The 12335-nt window shown below is 51.1% G+C and overlaps 29 non-coding genes and 1 pseudogene across 29 annotated transcripts; all 30 read right to left on the reverse strand.

Annotated features, from left to right (window-relative positions):
- Nucleotides 1-86, reverse strand: LOC141032032 (5S ribosomal RNA; annotated as a pseudogene; the record flags this gene model as incomplete).
- A 302-nt stretch (nucleotides 87-388) lies between these two features.
- Nucleotides 389-507, reverse strand: LOC141032017 (5S ribosomal RNA). The gene has a single exon (XR_012194026.1). It is a non-coding gene; the product is annotated as a 5S ribosomal RNA (ribosomal RNA).
- A 302-nt stretch (nucleotides 508-809) lies between these two features.
- On the reverse strand, nucleotides 810-928 carry LOC141032145 (5S ribosomal RNA). The gene has a single exon (XR_012194149.1). It is a non-coding gene; the product is annotated as a 5S ribosomal RNA (ribosomal RNA).
- A 302-nt stretch (nucleotides 929-1230) lies between these two features.
- LOC141032258 (5S ribosomal RNA) lies at nucleotides 1231-1349 on the reverse strand. Its single transcript, XR_012194260.1, has one exon. It is a non-coding gene; the product is annotated as a 5S ribosomal RNA (ribosomal RNA).
- Nucleotides 1350-1651: 302 nt separating this feature from the next.
- On the reverse strand, nucleotides 1652-1770 carry LOC141032372 (5S ribosomal RNA). The gene has a single exon (XR_012194371.1). It is a non-coding gene; the product is annotated as a 5S ribosomal RNA (ribosomal RNA).
- Nucleotides 1771-2072: 302 nt separating this feature from the next.
- On the reverse strand, nucleotides 2073-2191 carry LOC141032485 (5S ribosomal RNA). Its single transcript, XR_012194482.1, has one exon. It is a non-coding gene; the product is annotated as a 5S ribosomal RNA (ribosomal RNA).
- Nucleotides 2192-2493: 302 nt separating this feature from the next.
- Nucleotides 2494-2612, reverse strand: LOC141032038 (5S ribosomal RNA). Its single transcript, XR_012194044.1, has one exon. It is a non-coding gene; the product is annotated as a 5S ribosomal RNA (ribosomal RNA).
- A 302-nt stretch (nucleotides 2613-2914) lies between these two features.
- On the reverse strand, nucleotides 2915-3033 carry LOC141032050 (5S ribosomal RNA). Its single transcript, XR_012194055.1, has one exon. It is a non-coding gene; the product is annotated as a 5S ribosomal RNA (ribosomal RNA).
- A 302-nt stretch (nucleotides 3034-3335) lies between these two features.
- LOC141032061 (5S ribosomal RNA) lies at nucleotides 3336-3454 on the reverse strand. The gene has a single exon (XR_012194066.1). It is a non-coding gene; the product is annotated as a 5S ribosomal RNA (ribosomal RNA).
- A 302-nt stretch (nucleotides 3455-3756) lies between these two features.
- Nucleotides 3757-3875, reverse strand: LOC141032072 (5S ribosomal RNA). The gene has a single exon (XR_012194077.1). It is a non-coding gene; the product is annotated as a 5S ribosomal RNA (ribosomal RNA).
- Nucleotides 3876-4177: 302 nt separating this feature from the next.
- LOC141032083 (5S ribosomal RNA) lies at nucleotides 4178-4296 on the reverse strand. The gene has a single exon (XR_012194088.1). It is a non-coding gene; the product is annotated as a 5S ribosomal RNA (ribosomal RNA).
- A 302-nt stretch (nucleotides 4297-4598) lies between these two features.
- Nucleotides 4599-4717, reverse strand: LOC141032095 (5S ribosomal RNA). The gene has a single exon (XR_012194099.1). It is a non-coding gene; the product is annotated as a 5S ribosomal RNA (ribosomal RNA).
- A 302-nt stretch (nucleotides 4718-5019) lies between these two features.
- LOC141032106 (5S ribosomal RNA) lies at nucleotides 5020-5138 on the reverse strand. The gene has a single exon (XR_012194110.1). It is a non-coding gene; the product is annotated as a 5S ribosomal RNA (ribosomal RNA).
- A 302-nt stretch (nucleotides 5139-5440) lies between these two features.
- On the reverse strand, nucleotides 5441-5559 carry LOC141032117 (5S ribosomal RNA). Its single transcript, XR_012194121.1, has one exon. It is a non-coding gene; the product is annotated as a 5S ribosomal RNA (ribosomal RNA).
- Nucleotides 5560-5861: 302 nt separating this feature from the next.
- LOC141032128 (5S ribosomal RNA) lies at nucleotides 5862-5980 on the reverse strand. Its single transcript, XR_012194132.1, has one exon. It is a non-coding gene; the product is annotated as a 5S ribosomal RNA (ribosomal RNA).
- Nucleotides 5981-6282: 302 nt separating this feature from the next.
- Nucleotides 6283-6401, reverse strand: LOC141032139 (5S ribosomal RNA). Its single transcript, XR_012194143.1, has one exon. It is a non-coding gene; the product is annotated as a 5S ribosomal RNA (ribosomal RNA).
- Nucleotides 6402-6703: 302 nt separating this feature from the next.
- On the reverse strand, nucleotides 6704-6822 carry LOC141032151 (5S ribosomal RNA). The gene has a single exon (XR_012194155.1). It is a non-coding gene; the product is annotated as a 5S ribosomal RNA (ribosomal RNA).
- Nucleotides 6823-7124: 302 nt separating this feature from the next.
- LOC141032162 (5S ribosomal RNA) lies at nucleotides 7125-7243 on the reverse strand. Its single transcript, XR_012194166.1, has one exon. It is a non-coding gene; the product is annotated as a 5S ribosomal RNA (ribosomal RNA).
- Nucleotides 7244-7545: 302 nt separating this feature from the next.
- Nucleotides 7546-7664, reverse strand: LOC141032173 (5S ribosomal RNA). Its single transcript, XR_012194177.1, has one exon. It is a non-coding gene; the product is annotated as a 5S ribosomal RNA (ribosomal RNA).
- A 302-nt stretch (nucleotides 7665-7966) lies between these two features.
- LOC141032185 (5S ribosomal RNA) lies at nucleotides 7967-8085 on the reverse strand. Its single transcript, XR_012194188.1, has one exon. It is a non-coding gene; the product is annotated as a 5S ribosomal RNA (ribosomal RNA).
- A 302-nt stretch (nucleotides 8086-8387) lies between these two features.
- Nucleotides 8388-8506, reverse strand: LOC141032197 (5S ribosomal RNA). Its single transcript, XR_012194199.1, has one exon. It is a non-coding gene; the product is annotated as a 5S ribosomal RNA (ribosomal RNA).
- Nucleotides 8507-8808: 302 nt separating this feature from the next.
- LOC141032505 (5S ribosomal RNA) lies at nucleotides 8809-8927 on the reverse strand. Its single transcript, XR_012194501.1, has one exon. It is a non-coding gene; the product is annotated as a 5S ribosomal RNA (ribosomal RNA).
- Nucleotides 8928-9229: 302 nt separating this feature from the next.
- Nucleotides 9230-9348, reverse strand: LOC141032208 (5S ribosomal RNA). Its single transcript, XR_012194210.1, has one exon. It is a non-coding gene; the product is annotated as a 5S ribosomal RNA (ribosomal RNA).
- Nucleotides 9349-9650: 302 nt separating this feature from the next.
- LOC141032219 (5S ribosomal RNA) lies at nucleotides 9651-9769 on the reverse strand. Its single transcript, XR_012194221.1, has one exon. It is a non-coding gene; the product is annotated as a 5S ribosomal RNA (ribosomal RNA).
- A 302-nt stretch (nucleotides 9770-10071) lies between these two features.
- LOC141032508 (5S ribosomal RNA) lies at nucleotides 10072-10190 on the reverse strand. Its single transcript, XR_012194504.1, has one exon. It is a non-coding gene; the product is annotated as a 5S ribosomal RNA (ribosomal RNA).
- A 302-nt stretch (nucleotides 10191-10492) lies between these two features.
- On the reverse strand, nucleotides 10493-10611 carry LOC141032230 (5S ribosomal RNA). Its single transcript, XR_012194232.1, has one exon. It is a non-coding gene; the product is annotated as a 5S ribosomal RNA (ribosomal RNA).
- Nucleotides 10612-10913: 302 nt separating this feature from the next.
- Nucleotides 10914-11032, reverse strand: LOC141032241 (5S ribosomal RNA). The gene has a single exon (XR_012194243.1). It is a non-coding gene; the product is annotated as a 5S ribosomal RNA (ribosomal RNA).
- A 302-nt stretch (nucleotides 11033-11334) lies between these two features.
- Nucleotides 11335-11453, reverse strand: LOC141032252 (5S ribosomal RNA). Its single transcript, XR_012194254.1, has one exon. It is a non-coding gene; the product is annotated as a 5S ribosomal RNA (ribosomal RNA).
- A 302-nt stretch (nucleotides 11454-11755) lies between these two features.
- LOC141032264 (5S ribosomal RNA) lies at nucleotides 11756-11874 on the reverse strand. Its single transcript, XR_012194266.1, has one exon. It is a non-coding gene; the product is annotated as a 5S ribosomal RNA (ribosomal RNA).
- A 302-nt stretch (nucleotides 11875-12176) lies between these two features.
- On the reverse strand, nucleotides 12177-12295 carry LOC141032275 (5S ribosomal RNA). Its single transcript, XR_012194277.1, has one exon. It is a non-coding gene; the product is annotated as a 5S ribosomal RNA (ribosomal RNA).
- Nucleotides 12296-12335: the final 40 nt, after the last annotated feature.

Here is a 12335-nt window from a genome sequence, read left to right on the forward strand (position 1 = left end):
CCATCCTAGTACTACTCTCGCCCAAGCACGCTTAACTTCGGAGTTCTGATGGGATCCGGTGCTTTAGTGCTGGTATGATCGCATCCGACATGTTACCCCCGTCTTCGTCCCTTATGCTTGCCCCTCCCAGCTCCACTACACACACGATTGCACATTCCTTTGGCCGCTCCCGCTCAACTACGGAGACGAGTTTTACCACGGTTCAACCGCACCAGTGCCTATTTACCATGGTTTCGACCCCTTTCAGAACACGCTTGCCGCCGCTAGACGCGTGAATAATGAGCAGCGAGCTAAAACTTACCGTAAACGTGCAAAATAATAAAACGTGCTAAACATACGTCGCGCTCGTGCGTTTTGTTTTGCACGCGGTGCAAAACAAATTAAAAAGGGAATGCAACACGAGGACTTCCCAGGAGGTCACCCATCCTAGTACTACTCTCGCCCAAGCACGCTTAACTTCGGAGTTCTGATGGGATCCGGTGCTTTAGTGCTGGTATGATCGCATCCGACATGTTACCCCCGTCTTCGTCCCTTATGCTTGCCCCTCCCAGCTCCACTACACACACGATTGCACATTCCTTTGGCCGCTCCCGCTCAACTACGGAGACGAGTTTTACCACGGTTCAACCGCACCAGTGCCTATTTACCATGGTTTCGACCCCTTTCAGAACACGCTTGCCGCCGCTAGACGCGTGAATAATGAGCAGCGAGCTAAAACTTACCGTAAACGTGCAAAATAATAAAACGTGCTAAACATACGTCGCGCTCGTGCGTTTTGTTTTGCACGCGGTGCAAAACAAATTAAAAAGGGAATGCAACACGAGGACTTCCCAGGAGGTCACCCATCCTAGTACTACTCTCGCCCAAGCACGCTTAACTTCGGAGTTCTGATGGGATCCGGTGCTTTAGTGCTGGTATGATCGCATCCGACATGTTACCCCCGTCTTCGTCCCTTATGCTTGCCCCTCCCAGCTCCACTACACACACGATTGCACATTCCTTTGGCCGCTCCCGCTCAACTACGGAGACGAGTTTTACCACGGTTCAACCGCACCAGTGCCTATTTACCATGGTTTCGACCCCTTTCAGAACACGCTTGCCGCCGCTAGACGCGTGAATAATGAGCAGCGAGCTAAAACTTACCGTAAACGTGCAAAATAATAAAACGTGCTAAACATACGTCGCGCTCGTGCGTTTTGTTTTGCACGCGGTGCAAAACAAATTAAAAAGGGAATGCAACACGAGGACTTCCCAGGAGGTCACCCATCCTAGTACTACTCTCGCCCAAGCACGCTTAACTTCGGAGTTCTGATGGGATCCGGTGCTTTAGTGCTGGTATGATCGCATCCGACATGTTACCCCCGTCTTCGTCCCTTATGCTTGCCCCTCCCAGCTCCACTACACACACGATTGCACATTCCTTTGGCCGCTCCCGCTCAACTACGGAGACGAGTTTTACCACGGTTCAACCGCACCAGTGCCTATTTACCATGGTTTCGACCCCTTTCAGAACACGCTTGCCGCCGCTAGACGCGTGAATAATGAGCAGCGAGCTAAAACTTACCGTAAACGTGCAAAATAATAAAACGTGCTAAACATACGTCGCGCTCGTGCGTTTTGTTTTGCACGCGGTGCAAAACAAATTAAAAAGGGAATGCAACACGAGGACTTCCCAGGAGGTCACCCATCCTAGTACTACTCTCGCCCAAGCACGCTTAACTTCGGAGTTCTGATGGGATCCGGTGCTTTAGTGCTGGTATGATCGCATCCGACATGTTACCCCCGTCTTCGTCCCTTATGCTTGCCCCTCCCAGCTCCACTACACACACGATTGCACATTCCTTTGGCCGCTCCCGCTCAACTACGGAGACGAGTTTTACCACGGTTCAACCGCACCAGTGCCTATTTACCATGGTTTCGACCCCTTTCAGAACACGCTTGCCGCCGCTAGACGCGTGAATAATGAGCAGCGAGCTAAAACTTACCGTAAACGTGCAAAATAATAAAACGTGCTAAACATACGTCGCGCTCGTGCGTTTTGTTTTGCACGCGGTGCAAAACAAATTAAAAAGGGAATGCAACACGAGGACTTCCCAGGAGGTCACCCATCCTAGTACTACTCTCGCCCAAGCACGCTTAACTTCGGAGTTCTGATGGGATCCGGTGCTTTAGTGCTGGTATGATCGCATCCGACATGTTACCCCCGTCTTCGTCCCTTATGCTTGCCCCTCCCAGCTCCACTACACACACGATTGCACATTCCTTTGGCCGCTCCCGCTCAACTACGGAGACGAGTTTTACCACGGTTCAACCGCACCAGTGCCTATTTACCATGGTTTCGACCCCTTTCAGAACACGCTTGCCGCCGCTAGACGCGTGAATAATGAGCAGCGAGCTAAAACTTACCGTAAACGTGCAAAATAATAAAACGTGCTAAACATACGTCGCGCTCGTGCGTTTTGTTTTGCACGCGGTGCAAAACAAATTAAAAAGGGAATGCAACACGAGGACTTCCCAGGAGGTCACCCATCCTAGTACTACTCTCGCCCAAGCACGCTTAACTTCGGAGTTCTGATGGGATCCGGTGCTTTAGTGCTGGTATGATCGCATCCGACATGTTACCCCCGTCTTCGTCCCTTATGCTTGCCCCTCCCAGCTCCACTACACACACGATTGCACATTCCTTTGGCCGCTCCCGCTCAACTACGGAGACGAGTTTTACCACGGTTCAACCGCACCAGTGCCTATTTACCATGGTTTCGACCCCTTTCAGAACACGCTTGCCGCCGCTAGACGCGTGAATAATGAGCAGCGAGCTAAAACTTACCGTAAACGTGCAAAATAATAAAACGTGCTAAACATACGTCGCGCTCGTGCGTTTTGTTTTGCACGCGGTGCAAAACAAATTAAAAAGGGAATGCAACACGAGGACTTCCCAGGAGGTCACCCATCCTAGTACTACTCTCGCCCAAGCACGCTTAACTTCGGAGTTCTGATGGGATCCGGTGCTTTAGTGCTGGTATGATCGCATCCGACATGTTACCCCCGTCTTCGTCCCTTATGCTTGCCCCTCCCAGCTCCACTACACACACGATTGCACATTCCTTTGGCCGCTCCCGCTCAACTACGGAGACGAGTTTTACCACGGTTCAACCGCACCAGTGCCTATTTACCATGGTTTCGACCCCTTTCAGAACACGCTTGCCGCCGCTAGACGCGTGAATAATGAGCAGCGAGCTAAAACTTACCGTAAACGTGCAAAATAATAAAACGTGCTAAACATACGTCGCGCTCGTGCGTTTTGTTTTGCACGCGGTGCAAAACAAATTAAAAAGGGAATGCAACACGAGGACTTCCCAGGAGGTCACCCATCCTAGTACTACTCTCGCCCAAGCACGCTTAACTTCGGAGTTCTGATGGGATCCGGTGCTTTAGTGCTGGTATGATCGCATCCGACATGTTACCCCCGTCTTCGTCCCTTATGCTTGCCCCTCCCAGCTCCACTACACACACGATTGCACATTCCTTTGGCCGCTCCCGCTCAACTACGGAGACGAGTTTTACCACGGTTCAACCGCACCAGTGCCTATTTACCATGGTTTCGACCCCTTTCAGAACACGCTTGCCGCCGCTAGACGCGTGAATAATGAGCAGCGAGCTAAAACTTACCGTAAACGTGCAAAATAATAAAACGTGCTAAACATACGTCGCGCTCGTGCGTTTTGTTTTGCACGCGGTGCAAAACAAATTAAAAAGGGAATGCAACACGAGGACTTCCCAGGAGGTCACCCATCCTAGTACTACTCTCGCCCAAGCACGCTTAACTTCGGAGTTCTGATGGGATCCGGTGCTTTAGTGCTGGTATGATCGCATCCGACATGTTACCCCCGTCTTCGTCCCTTATGCTTGCCCCTCCCAGCTCCACTACACACACGATTGCACATTCCTTTGGCCGCTCCCGCTCAACTACGGAGACGAGTTTTACCACGGTTCAACCGCACCAGTGCCTATTTACCATGGTTTCGACCCCTTTCAGAACACGCTTGCCGCCGCTAGACGCGTGAATAATGAGCAGCGAGCTAAAACTTACCGTAAACGTGCAAAATAATAAAACGTGCTAAACATACGTCGCGCTCGTGCGTTTTGTTTTGCACGCGGTGCAAAACAAATTAAAAAGGGAATGCAACACGAGGACTTCCCAGGAGGTCACCCATCCTAGTACTACTCTCGCCCAAGCACGCTTAACTTCGGAGTTCTGATGGGATCCGGTGCTTTAGTGCTGGTATGATCGCATCCGACATGTTACCCCCGTCTTCGTCCCTTATGCTTGCCCCTCCCAGCTCCACTACACACACGATTGCACATTCCTTTGGCCGCTCCCGCTCAACTACGGAGACGAGTTTTACCACGGTTCAACCGCACCAGTGCCTATTTACCATGGTTTCGACCCCTTTCAGAACACGCTTGCCGCCGCTAGACGCGTGAATAATGAGCAGCGAGCTAAAACTTACCGTAAACGTGCAAAATAATAAAACGTGCTAAACATACGTCGCGCTCGTGCGTTTTGTTTTGCACGCGGTGCAAAACAAATTAAAAAGGGAATGCAACACGAGGACTTCCCAGGAGGTCACCCATCCTAGTACTACTCTCGCCCAAGCACGCTTAACTTCGGAGTTCTGATGGGATCCGGTGCTTTAGTGCTGGTATGATCGCATCCGACATGTTACCCCCGTCTTCGTCCCTTATGCTTGCCCCTCCCAGCTCCACTACACACACGATTGCACATTCCTTTGGCCGCTCCCGCTCAACTACGGAGACGAGTTTTACCACGGTTCAACCGCACCAGTGCCTATTTACCATGGTTTCGACCCCTTTCAGAACACGCTTGCCGCCGCTAGACGCGTGAATAATGAGCAGCGAGCTAAAACTTACCGTAAACGTGCAAAATAATAAAACGTGCTAAACATACGTCGCGCTCGTGCGTTTTGTTTTGCACGCGGTGCAAAACAAATTAAAAAGGGAATGCAACACGAGGACTTCCCAGGAGGTCACCCATCCTAGTACTACTCTCGCCCAAGCACGCTTAACTTCGGAGTTCTGATGGGATCCGGTGCTTTAGTGCTGGTATGATCGCATCCGACATGTTACCCCCGTCTTCGTCCCTTATGCTTGCCCCTCCCAGCTCCACTACACACACGATTGCACATTCCTTTGGCCGCTCCCGCTCAACTACGGAGACGAGTTTTACCACGGTTCAACCGCACCAGTGCCTATTTACCATGGTTTCGACCCCTTTCAGAACACGCTTGCCGCCGCTAGACGCGTGAATAATGAGCAGCGAGCTAAAACTTACCGTAAACGTGCAAAATAATAAAACGTGCTAAACATACGTCGCGCTCGTGCGTTTTGTTTTGCACGCGGTGCAAAACAAATTAAAAAGGGAATGCAACACGAGGACTTCCCAGGAGGTCACCCATCCTAGTACTACTCTCGCCCAAGCACGCTTAACTTCGGAGTTCTGATGGGATCCGGTGCTTTAGTGCTGGTATGATCGCATCCGACATGTTACCCCCGTCTTCGTCCCTTATGCTTGCCCCTCCCAGCTCCACTACACACACGATTGCACATTCCTTTGGCCGCTCCCGCTCAACTACGGAGACGAGTTTTACCACGGTTCAACCGCACCAGTGCCTATTTACCATGGTTTCGACCCCTTTCAGAACACGCTTGCCGCCGCTAGACGCGTGAATAATGAGCAGCGAGCTAAAACTTACCGTAAACGTGCAAAATAATAAAACGTGCTAAACATACGTCGCGCTCGTGCGTTTTGTTTTGCACGCGGTGCAAAACAAATTAAAAAGGGAATGCAACACGAGGACTTCCCAGGAGGTCACCCATCCTAGTACTACTCTCGCCCAAGCACGCTTAACTTCGGAGTTCTGATGGGATCCGGTGCTTTAGTGCTGGTATGATCGCATCCGACATGTTACCCCCGTCTTCGTCCCTTATGCTTGCCCCTCCCAGCTCCACTACACACACGATTGCACATTCCTTTGGCCGCTCCCGCTCAACTACGGAGACGAGTTTTACCACGGTTCAACCGCACCAGTGCCTATTTACCATGGTTTCGACCCCTTTCAGAACACGCTTGCCGCCGCTAGACGCGTGAATAATGAGCAGCGAGCTAAAACTTACCGTAAACGTGCAAAATAATAAAACGTGCTAAACATACGTCGCGCTCGTGCGTTTTGTTTTGCACGCGGTGCAAAACAAATTAAAAAGGGAATGCAACACGAGGACTTCCCAGGAGGTCACCCATCCTAGTACTACTCTCGCCCAAGCACGCTTAACTTCGGAGTTCTGATGGGATCCGGTGCTTTAGTGCTGGTATGATCGCATCCGACATGTTACCCCCGTCTTCGTCCCTTATGCTTGCCCCTCCCAGCTCCACTACACACACGATTGCACATTCCTTTGGCCGCTCCCGCTCAACTACGGAGACGAGTTTTACCACGGTTCAACCGCACCAGTGCCTATTTACCATGGTTTCGACCCCTTTCAGAACACGCTTGCCGCCGCTAGACGCGTGAATAATGAGCAGCGAGCTAAAACTTATCGTAAACGTGCAAAATAATAAAACGTGCTAAACATACGTCGCGCTCGTGCGTTTTGTTTTGCACGCGGTGCAAAACAAATTAAAAAGGGAATGCAACACGAGGACTTCCCAGGAGGTCACCCATCCTAGTACTACTCTCGCCCAAGCACGCTTAACTTCGGAGTTCTGATGGGATCCGGTGCTTTAGTGCTGGTATGATCGCATCCGACATGTTACCCCCGTCTTCGTCCCTTATGCTTGCCCCTCCCAGCTCCACTACACACACGATTGCACATTCCTTTGGCCGCTCCCGCTCAACTACGGAGACGAGTTTTACCACGGTTCAACCGCACCAGTGCCTATTTACCATGGTTTCGACCCCTTTCAGAACACGCTTGCCGCCGCTAGACGCGTGAATAATGAGCAGCGAGCTAAAACTTACCGTAAACGTGCAAAATAATAAAACGTGCTAAACATACGTCGCGCTCGTGCGTTTTGTTTTGCACGCGGTGCAAAACAAATTAAAAAGGGAATGCAACACGAGGACTTCCCAGGAGGTCACCCATCCTAGTACTACTCTCGCCCAAGCACGCTTAACTTCGGAGTTCTGATGGGATCCGGTGCTTTAGTGCTGGTATGATCGCATCCGACATGTTACCCCCGTCTTCGTCCCTTATGCTTGCCCCTCCCAGCTCCACTACACACACGATTGCACATTCCTTTGGCCGCTCCCGCTCAACTACGGAGACGAGTTTTACCACGGTTCAACCGCACCAGTGCCTATTTACCATGGTTTCGACCCCTTTCAGAACACGCTTGCCGCCGCTAGACGCGTGAATAATGAGCAGCGAGCTAAAACTTACCGTAAACGTGCAAAATAATAAAACGTGCTAAACATACGTCGCGCTCGTGCGTTTTGTTTTGCACGCGGTGCAAAACAAATTAAAAAGGGAATGCAACACGAGGACTTCCCAGGAGGTCACCCATCCTAGTACTACTCTCGCCCAAGCACGCTTAACTTCGGAGTTCTGATGGGATCCGGTGCTTTAGTGCTGGTATGATCGCATCCGACATGTTACCCCCGTCTTCGTCCCTTATGCTTGCCCCTCCCAGCTCCACTACACACACGATTGCACATTCCTTTGGCCGCTCCCGCTCAACTACGGAGACGAGTTTTACCACGGTTCAACCGCACCAGTGCCTATTTACCATGGTTTCGACCCCTTTCAGAACACGCTTGCCGCCGCTAGACGCGTGAATAATGAGCAGCGAGCTAAAACTTACCGTAAACGTGCAAAATAATAAAACGTGCTAAACATACGTCGCGCTCGTGCGTTTTGTTTTGCACGCGGTGCAAAACAAATTAAAAAGGGAATGCAACACGAGGACTTCCCAGGAGGTCACCCATCCTAGTACTACTCTCGCCCAAGCACGCTTAACTTCGGAGTTCTGATGGGATCCGGTGCTTTAGTGCTGGTATGATCGCATCCGACATGTTACCCCCGTCTTCGTCCCTTATGCTTGCCCCTCCCAGCTCCACTACACACACGATTGCACATTCCTTTGGCCGCTCCCGCTCAACTACGGAGACGAGTTTTACCACGGTTCAACCGCACCAGTGCCTATTTACCATGGTTTCGACCCCTTTCAGAACACGCTTGCCGCCGCTAGACGCGTGAATAATGAGCAGCGAGCTAAAACTTACCGTAAACGTGCAAAATAATAAAACGTGCTAAACATACGTCGCGCTCGTGCGTTTTGTTTTGCACGCGGTGCAAAACAAATTAAAAAGGGAATGCAACACGAGGACTTCCCAGGAGGTCACCCATCCTAGTACTACTCTCGCCCAAGCACGCTTAACTTCGGAGTTCTGATGGGATCCGGTGCTTTAGTGCTGGTATGATCGCATCCGACATGTTACCCCCGTCTTCGTCCCTTATGCTTGCCCCTCCCAGCTCCACTACACACACGATTGCACATTCCTTTGGCCGCTCCCGCTCAACTACGGAGACGAGTTTTACCACGGTTCAACCGCACCAGTGCCTATTTACCATGGTTTCGACCCCTTTCAGAACACGCTTGCCGCCGCTAGACGCGTGAATAATGAGCAGCGAGCTAAAACTTACCGTAAACGTGCAAAATAATAAAACGTGCTAAACATACGTCGCGCTCGTGCGTTTTGTTTTGCACGCGGTGCAAAACAAATTAAAAAGGGAATGCAACACGAGGACTTCCTAGGAGGTCACCCATCCTAGTACTACTCTCGCCCAAGCACGCTTAACTTCGGAGTTCTGATGGGATCCGGTGCTTTAGTGCTGGTATGATCGCATCCGACATGTTACCCCCGTCTTCGTCCCTTATGCTTGCCCCTCCCAGCTCCACTACACACACGATTGCACATTCCTTTGGCCGCTCCCGCTCAACTACGGAGACGAGTTTTACCACGGTTCAACCGCACCAGTGCCTATTTACCATGGTTTCGACCCCTTTCAGAACACGCTTGCCGCCGCTAGACGCGTGAATAATGAGCAGCGAGCTAAAACTTACCGTAAACGTGCAAAATAATAAAACGTGCTAAACATACGTCGCGCTCGTGCGTTTTGTTTTGCACGCGGTGCAAAACAAATTAAAAAGGGAATGCAACACGAGGACTTCCCAGGAGGTCACCCATCCTAGTACTACTCTCGCCCAAGCACGCTTAACTTCGGAGTTCTGATGGGATCCGGTGCTTTAGTGCTGGTATGATCGCATCCGACATGTTACCCCCGTCTTCGTCCCTTATGCTTGCCCCTCCCAGCTCCACTACACACACGATTGCACATTCCTTTGGCCGCTCCCGCTCAACTACGGAGACGAGTTTTACCACGGTTCAACCGCACCAGTGCCTATTTACCATGGTTTCGACCCCTTTCAGAACACGCTTGCCGCCGCTAGACGCGTGAATAATGAGCAGCGAGCTAAAACTTACCGTAAACGTGCAAAATAATAAAACGTGCTAAACATACGTCGCGCTCGTGCGTTTTGTTTTGCACGCGGTGCAAAACAAATTAAAAAGGGAATGCAACACGAGGACTTCCCAGGAGGTCACCCATCCTAGTACTACTCTCGCCCAAGCACGCTTAACTTCGGAGTTCTGATGGGATCCGGTGCTTTAGTGCTGGTATGATCGCATCCGACATGTTACCCCCGTCTTCGTCCCTTATGCTTGCCCCTCCCAGCTCCACTACACACACGATTGCACATTCCTTTGGCCGCTCCCGCTCAACTACGGAGACGAGTTTTACCACGGTTCAACCGCACCAGTGCCTATTTACCATGGTTTCGACCCCTTTCAGAACACGCTTGCCGCCGCTAGACGCGTGAATAATGAGCAGCGAGCTAAAACTTACCGTAAACGTGCAAAATAATAAAACGTGCTAAACATACGTCGCGCTCGTGCGTTTTGTTTTGCACGCGGTGCAAAACAAATTAAAAAGGGAATGCAACACGAGGACTTCCCAGGAGGTCACCCATCCTAGTACTACTCTCGCCCAAGCACGCTTAACTTCGGAGTTCTGATGGGATCCGGTGATTTAGTGCTGGTATGATCGCATCCGACATGTTACCCCCGTCTTCGTCCCTTATGCTTGCCCCTCCCAGCTCCACTACACACACGATTGCACATTCCTTTGGCCGCTCCCGCTCAACTACGGAGACGAGTTTTACCACGGTTCAACCGCACCAGTGCCTATTTACCATGGTTTCGACCCCTTTCAGAACACGCTTGCCGCCGCTAGACGCGTGAATAATGAGCAGCGAGCTAAAACTTACCGTAAACGTGCAAAATAATAAAACGTGCTAAACATACGTCGCGCTCGTGCGTTTTGTTTTGCACGCGGTGCAAAACAAATTAAAAAGGGAATGCAACACGAGGACTTCCCAGGAGGTCACCCATCCTAGTACTACTCTCGCCCAAGCACGCTTAACTTCGGAGTTCTGATGGGATCCGGTGCTTTAGTGCTGGTATGATCGCATCCGACATGTTACCCCCGTCTTCGTCCCTTATGCTTGCCCCTCCCAGCTCCACTACACACACGATTGCACATTCCTTTGGCCGCTCCCGCTCAACTACGGAGACGAGTTTTACCACGGTTCAACCGCACCAGTGCCTATTTACCATGGTTTCGACCCCTTTCAGAACACGCTTGCCGCCGCTAGACGCGTGAATAATGAGCAGCGAGCTAAAACTTACCGTAAACGTGCAAAATAATAAAACGTGCTAAACATACGTCGCGCTCGTGCGTTTTGTTTTGCACGCGGTGCAAAACAAATTAAAAAGGGAATGCAACACGAGGACTTCCCAGGAGGTCACCCATCCTAGTACTACTCTCGCCCAAGCACGCTTAACTTCGGAGTTCTGATGGGATCCGGTGCTTTAGTGCTGGTATGATCGCATCCGACATGTTACCCCCGTCTTCGTCCCTTATGCTTGCCCCTCCCAGCTCCACTACACACACGATTGCACATTCCTTTGGCCGCTCCCGCTCAACTACGGAGACGAGTTTTACCACGGTTCAACCGCACCAGTGCCTATTTACCATGGTTTCGACCCCTTTCAGAACACGCTTGCCGCCGCTAGACGCGTGAATAATGAGCAGCGAGCTAAAACTTACCGTAAACGTGCAAAATAATAAAACGTGCTAAACATACGTCGCGCTCGTGCGTTTTGTTTTGCACGCGGTGCAAAACAAATTAAAAAGGGAATGCAACACGAGGACTTCCCAGGAGGTCACCCATCCTAGTACTACTCTCGCCCAAGCACGCTTAACTTCGGAGTTCTGATGGGATCCGGTGCTTTAGTGCTGGTATGATCGCATCCGACATGTTACCCCCGTCTTCGTCCCTTATGCTTGCCCCTCCCAGCTCCACTACACACACGATTGCACATTCCTTTGGCCGCTCCCGCTCAACTACGGAGACGAGTTTTACCACGGTTCAACCGCACCAGTGCCTATTTACCATGGTTTCGACCCCTTTCAGAACACGCTTGCCGCCGCTAGACGCGTGAATAATGAGCAGCGAGCTAAAACTTACCGTAAACGTGCAAAATAATAAAACGTGCTAAACATACGTCGCGCTCGTGCGTTTTGTTTTGCACGCGGTGCAAAACAAATTAAAAAGGGAATGCAACACGAGGACTTCCCAGGAGGTCACCCATCCTAGTACTACTCTCGCCCAAGCACGCTTAACTTCGGAGTTCTGATGGGATCCGGTGCTTTAGTGCTGGTATGATCGCATCCGACATGTTACCCCCGTCTTCGTCCCTTATGCTTGCCCCTCCCAGCTCCACTACACACACGATTGCACATTCCTTTGGCCGCTCCCGCTCAACTACGGAGACGAGTTTTACCACGGTTCAACCGCACCAGTGCCTATTTACCATGGTTTCGACCCCTTTCAGAACACGCTTGCCGCCGCTAGACGCGTGAATAATGAGCAGCGAGCTAAAACTTACCGTAAACGTGCAAAATAATAAGACGTGCTAAACATACGTCGCGCTCGTGCGTTTTGTTTTGCACGCGGTGCAAAACAAATTAAAAAGGGAATGCAACACGAGGACTTCCCAGGAGGTCACCCATCCTAGTACTACTCTCGCCCAAGCACGCTTAACTTCGGAGTTCTGATGGGATCCGGTGCTTTAGTGCTGGTATGATCGCATCCGACATGTTACCCCCGTCTTCGTCCCTTATGCTTGCCCCTC

The sequence above is a fragment of the Aegilops tauschii genome, unplaced genomic scaffold (genome assembly GCF_002575655.3).
Source record: "Aegilops tauschii subsp. strangulata cultivar AL8/78 unplaced genomic scaffold, Aet v6.0 ptg000574l_obj, whole genome shotgun sequence".
NCBI classification, from domain to species: Eukaryota; Viridiplantae; Streptophyta; class Magnoliopsida; order Poales; family Poaceae; genus Aegilops; species Aegilops tauschii.